This window comes from Quercus robur, chromosome 4, assembly GCF_932294415.1.
Source record: "Quercus robur chromosome 4, dhQueRobu3.1, whole genome shotgun sequence".
In the NCBI taxonomy this organism is placed as follows: domain Eukaryota; kingdom Viridiplantae; phylum Streptophyta; class Magnoliopsida; order Fagales; family Fagaceae; genus Quercus; species Quercus robur.
The window spans coordinates 2,529,164-2,535,458 of NC_065537.1; the positions used below are offsets into that span (position 1 = coordinate 2,529,164).

The following is a 6,295-nucleotide window of genomic DNA, read 5'->3' on the forward strand; positions in this document are numbered from 1 at the left end:
CTTGGTAATGTGACGTGTCAGCTTGTGATAGGTCGGGAATTTTCCCTCTCTACAGATATATTATATTGTTTTCAAAAAATTAACACCGTTTGGCTATAATTGCTTATATTAAAAAAAAAAAAACTGTTAAAAGAAAAAAAAAATAGAAATTAAAAAATATCTACCGATCTTTTCAGACTACTTAACATTTTCTCTCTCTAAAAAAAAAACTCTTGCCAATACTGTGATACAGAGAAAGGGAAAAAGGAAAAAAACCTAGCCTCTTCACATCAGTCTTCTTAACATTTTCTCTCTCTAAAAAAACCCTAGCCATACTGCGATAGAGGCGATCTCTTGACATCAAACTCTGCTAGGAGAAAAAAAAAAAAAAAAAAAAAACTTGCGCCACACTGGAGATTCGGTTGGCCGACCATCGCTATCCCCTTTTGAGTTTTCCAGGTACGTTCTTCTCTCTCTCCCTCTCTTTCTCTCTATGAGTTTTTGTTGTTTTAATTCTGTTTTGAAACTTCTCTGTGATTTCGGGATAAGTTTCCCTTATATATATAATAGCAGAAGCTAAGAGAAAGTGGGTTCCTGTGATTAAGGAGGTGGTGACAAATAAGAAAAGTACCTATCCAAAATTCAGCCATGTTTTGCTTTAAAAAGCAATAAATTATGTTGTTTGGTATTGCTACACACCGTTTAAAAGCCTGTTATTATAAATAACAAAAAAAAAAAAAACTAGTTACAATTAAAGCATAGACGGAAATAGAAATTGAGAGGTGATGAAAGACAGAGAGAGGCGAGGAGGAAACGGGGAAAGAAGCAGAGAAAGAGGCAGAACGGTGAACTCAGCATTGATTCTACCAAGTTTACGGTTAAATCCAACCAAAATCCCGATCATTACAACGTTTGAAAGCTCGATTTACACAAAAATCCCAAAACTACCCACTCCCGATAAATCTTTTCTTCTTCTTTGCCTCTTCCTCCGCGTTGAAGCCGTTTTCTCTGCCTCTCTCAATTCTCAAAACCCCTAAACTAAATCTTTTGGGGTTTGATATTTTGTTTGGATTGGTTGCGATTTTTTTATTCAAATTAAGTTTTTCTCTTCGCTTTTCAGTTTGACATTTTGATCAGGCTTTGATATTTGTTTGGGTCTTTAGGTTATATTTGGTTCTCATTATGGTATTTGAGTTATAAGTGATTCTGTTTTGATTATTTGGGTTAAATTTGTTCATGTTTATTTATCTACGATTTCTAGGTTAAAATGTAGTTTCTTTTAGATACTTTCTAGACAAAGATGTAAGCTTTAGAAGTCAAGTGGTAATAAAAAAGTAAATTGGACCTTTTTCCTTAATCTAGGTCCTATAAAGAATAAGATAATGAATTCCAAGAATAGGTATGAGTCAGTTGAGTTCATTTTTTTCCCCCAATTACTTACGCATGCTCTCTTTATTTCAATCAATTTGGTTCCTTCCCTTTATATCTGCAGCTCTGTTCCTTTTAGGTTTCAAAATCAATTTCTCTGTGCTTGAAATTTTCATATTTGTTTAATGTTAATTCTTCTAGAATAACTATTTGTCATTGTTCATTCTCTACCCTATTGCTTCCCTTCTAATTGCCATATGCTCTATGCGTCCTTTTCCCCATCCCTGCTACTCTGATTGTTTTTACTGCACCCATCCCTTCTTTGCAGTAGTATATCTAGAAGGTAAGCACACTATTTCCCACTTCAACCACTATTTTCAATTCCTGTAACTTCTCACCGGTGCTTTTCCTATTTGAATTTCTATATTTAAAATTTTCCCCTCCTGCTGAACTGTCTAGGGTTTTCCTTCGATACCTATTGAAGGATAGATGGATTTATTCTCTTTCTTTGGATGCTTTGTCTCAAATCATCATCGATGTATTTTGGTTTGGGTAACATTAGGGATTTTCGCTCTTGGGTAATGTTAGGGATTTTCACCTTTGCTACTTTTAAATCTAACACTTTACATTGTAGGATAATTTATAATTTTTTCTAAGTGGAATTATGGTTTCCTGGATTATTTGCTATGTTTTGGTTAACATGGAAACCAAAAGAGCAATTGTCATTGGAGAATGAGGAGTAAAAAAACAGAATGTTTTCAAAGTATGTGTTGTGAATTAAGGTTATGTTTTGTCTCTATAAACCCAAGGCTTAAAAAAAAAAAAAAAAGTAACATAAAAGACCTTTAGTTTGTGGTTTGTTTGCTTCATATATATCATGTGCTTAATATTTTGTTTCTAAATGAAAACTATTGTAACATATGAAGGGAGTGATATTTTGTATTGTATTTTATAGATATAATTTCTGCAAGTTTAGGACTTTTGATTTATGTGAGTTATTATTATTTAAAAACTTTCATCAATTATTAATACACATTGAATCACTTGATATTGTTTTGATCAATGCCTATTAATGCAGATGCAGTATGTATACTATGAATGCCTATTTGTGTTTTATAGATTGAGATTTTTTTTTCTTTGAGTAAAGGAGGTCTTAATAATTTATTTGTTACAGTTGGTCCTTTCACTTATTTGTATGTATTAGATAATGAACAAAGACAATTAGAAAAGATTGAGAAACAAGAAACTACAGGTCTTCTCACAACATACTTAAAGTAACAGAAAGTCAGAAAGGGAAAAGGGGAGGGGAGGGGACTGCTACATGGGTGAATAGGGATGTTTGATTGTAAAAGGGGAGAGTTTTTGTTTTGTTTTTTATATGATTTGTAGTGTAGTTTTTTGGCCTTTTAGAATCTGAAAGTTCCTGAATACTTAAAATGAAGGGTTCTTTTTGTGATCACATGTTTATTACACTCTTTTTTTCTTCTTTTGCATCCTATTGATCTTACGCTGTTGGAATAATTATTAACCTTCAAAAAAAAAAAATTATCTGAGTTTCCTGTCATTTTCTTAAAAGATATGGTGCATTCTGATCTGGGTTCAGTTAAGAAACTGAGGCCCCACTTGGTTGATGCCAAAAAATAATTTACTTGGATAAAACATATAAATTAATATATGTTAATATAAATGAAGTTCAGAAGCCAAAAATGCTACTTTGAGATAACAGGGGACTCTGTTTTTATCGCTTTTCAGAACTATACCATAATCTCTGACATGTAACTTTCTAAATTCTGAACTAAAGTTTGTGAGGTGTGTATGGTTGTGGTGCAGTGGTTATTCTTTGCTTAGGGATCCCCAGTACAACAAAGGACTTGCTTTCTCTGAGAAAGAGAGGGATGCTCATTATGTGCACAGTCTTCTGCCTCCAATAATTTTGTCTCAACAACTTCAGGTTGTATTAGTGATATTGGCTTATAGCATTGTTTTATTTGATTCATTGTTCTCATAGTTTGAAATTTTCGCTGACCCTCTTTTGTATTTTACTAATCCCAGGAGAAGAAATTGATGCAAAACATCTGACAATATCAAGTCCCGTTGCAAAAGTACATTGCCTTGATGGAGCTTCAAGTAGGACTTAGGAGTTTCATTGTCGTTTCTCAATGTTGATGAGCTTGAGCTTTTACAAGAGTATGTTGATCGTGATATTCATATTAAAGCTAATAAGGACAATGTAATCATTACTATCATGTAAGCTTCTTGAGGATCAATAACTATATTCTCTCAAACCCACAACCTTCAGAAAAACCTTGAACCAAATCTGCTCTAGTTATAACTTATAAGATTTCAATTATCATTTTTTCTAAATCATGTGTTGATGCCAGGTTGGTCATTTTCCTTGGTTTAATTCATTGATTTTTCAGTTTATAATGTTTACATACTAGGTTTAATTCCTTAGTGCATGTATGAATTTAGTTAGTTTGAATGTAACTGACTGATATTAGCTGATTAGTGGCAATGCTAAAAATAATTTCCAAGAATTCCAGATTGGGTTCCCCTTTGAAACAGTTGTTGTTGGTGGCAAATTATTTGATGATGTCTGTCATCTCCTTAAATTAGATTCAGTACAGACAAAGAGTGGGGAAGTGAGGGAATGTCAATTTCTTTTTTATTTATTATTGTTTTAATTTTTTGGTTTCCTCCTTTCTATTTGGTGTGTGCGTGTCAGTTTTTATTAAAAAAAAAAATAGCATTGGAACTGTGCAATTATTGTTGCATGAAAGTATGTGATTTTATTTAGGTTGTATTTTTATTTGCAGGTATATAGAGTTGAATGCAAGAAAATTACCAACAAATTTCTTTGTAATATATACCCACCACAAAATTAAGTTTAGTCCCTTGCAAACAATGGTTTCTTGCATCTATTATTTTATTTTGTGTATGTTTGCTGGAATTATTATTTTTTTTTTAATTTTATTTTAAGGACGTTGTAATATATAACTTTAGATTTTGTGAGAATTGTTTCATATTTTTCATCTAAAATCTTATTAGTGGTTTTGTTTATTTATTGATTGATACTAATTTTGTCCATTGTAATTAACAATTTGAAGCTGTTTTACTTAAATGAGTTTGGATCACACAAGTATTGGTGTGATATGCTTGACATATTAACATGGAAACCAAAAGAGCAATTGTCATTAGAGAATGAGGAGTAAAAAAACATAATGTTTTCAAAGTATGTGCTGTTAATTAAGGTTATGTTTTGTCTCTATAAACCCAAGGCTTATTAAAAAAAATAATAATAATAATAAATAAAAATAACATAAAAGACCTTTAGTTTGTGGTTAGTGTGCTTGATATATATCATGTGCTTGATATTTTGTTTCTAGATGAAAACTACTGTAACATATGAAGGGAGTGATATTTTGTATTGTATTTTATAGATAGAATTTCTGCAATTATAGGACAAATGAGGGGCTGTACAACATGCACTTGACGAATTTTAATGTATTGTTATGTTGATTGTTTTCTATTACATAAAATGATCCCACACATTGCGCGGGTTAAGCACTAGTAATAATAATGTATGTGGTTGTCTTCCTTACCTAATTATTATTTCTTTAATATAGTTTCAAAGATACACATCTTTCCGTTGTACTAAACTTGAAGTTGCATATCCATAAATTGGTACTTCCCCAAACATGCAATTGCTGCTGGATCTGTGCTAGTAGTAGGGTGGAAGAAAAGATTCAATACTAATTATCTCGCTCATGACCTGCATATTTTAATTAAATTACCCATTTTTAAAAAGTAAATCTTTATACACCCAATTAATGTGTTAAATGGGTAAAAAATTATTGTTAGCCAAATTAAATGAGTATTAATGGGTAAAACTGCTGGGTACCCATCTTTTAAAAAATAAAATCAAAACCCGTACTATCAACACCGTATTTTGTCCACCCTAATTTTCATGGAATATTTTGATTTTAATCTAAATGACAATTGGGCAGTTTTCCAAAAATTATCTAAGATTGAGTAAATGGGATCCATTTAAGTTGATTGGATGATATAATATAATAGGAAAGAGAGATAGATGTATTCCTCCTTTACTTCTCATCATCTCATGGCCAGTCTTTGGTTATAGAGGTGTGGTGGCGTTGGTGAAATGGGGATTACTCAATGATGCTGTGATCATATGTGAGGATGGAGGATGATACGAACAGTCAAAATCTGATTACCTAGTGAGTAAATTAAGAATTGTCTTGACGGTGAGAAGGAAATTTAATTGGATTTTTTTTAAAAGAGAGTTTCAACATATGTTGTTCGTTCCTGATAATAACTTTTTATTATCAGATTAAGACATCAATCGGTTTTTAGTGTAGACGAGGATTGAATTTTAGATCTTTTATTCAATTATTAGAAATTTTACCGGTTGTGTTAACTAGAACCCACAAATTTAATTGGATTTAGATGACAGTGAGATTGGGGTGATTTTACTGGTTAAGTTATTTATTTATTTATTTTAATTGTATTTGTTATTTAGTTTCTAAAACTAGATATGTCATGGTAATTTAGTGGTTAAATAGTTGATGTGGCAACATGTCACATCAGTTTGTAAAATGCAGGACTTGTGGTAAGTATGTAGTACTTCTAGGTTCTAGCATTATTTGATGGAGTATCACAGTTAGTTAGGCTAGCTTTTTCCATTTATTATTTAATTATTTAATGATATAGATAATTTTGAGACATCAAAAAGTTAGAAACCAGACTGATACAATTTCAAAATATTAAAGACAACTTGACACATATGGCAAACTTTGGGACCAAAATGATAATTTCTCCAAAAATATTTTTAAAATCTTACCAATCTAGCTAGAGGCCCGTTCTAGACAGGATAATTTTTCATTTTCAAACTGCTTCCATCATCACTAGTAGATGGATAACAATGAAT

General features: G+C 31.5%; 1 long non-coding RNA gene across 2 annotated transcripts; it reads left to right on the forward strand.

Moving 5' to 3' along the window:
• Positions 1-228: 228 nt before the first annotated feature.
• LOC126720336 (uncharacterized) lies at positions 229-3,651 on the forward strand. Of its 2 annotated transcripts, XR_007653352.1 has the most exons (3): positions 229-438; positions 3,178-3,298; positions 3,400-3,651. It is a non-coding gene; the product is annotated as an uncharacterized LOC126720336 (long non-coding RNA). The 2 variants fall into 2 exon arrangements; XR_007653351.1 differs by lacking the exon at positions 229-438 and having other exon boundaries at positions 2,652-3,298.
• The last annotated feature ends 2,644 nt before the right edge of the window (positions 3,652-6,295 follow it).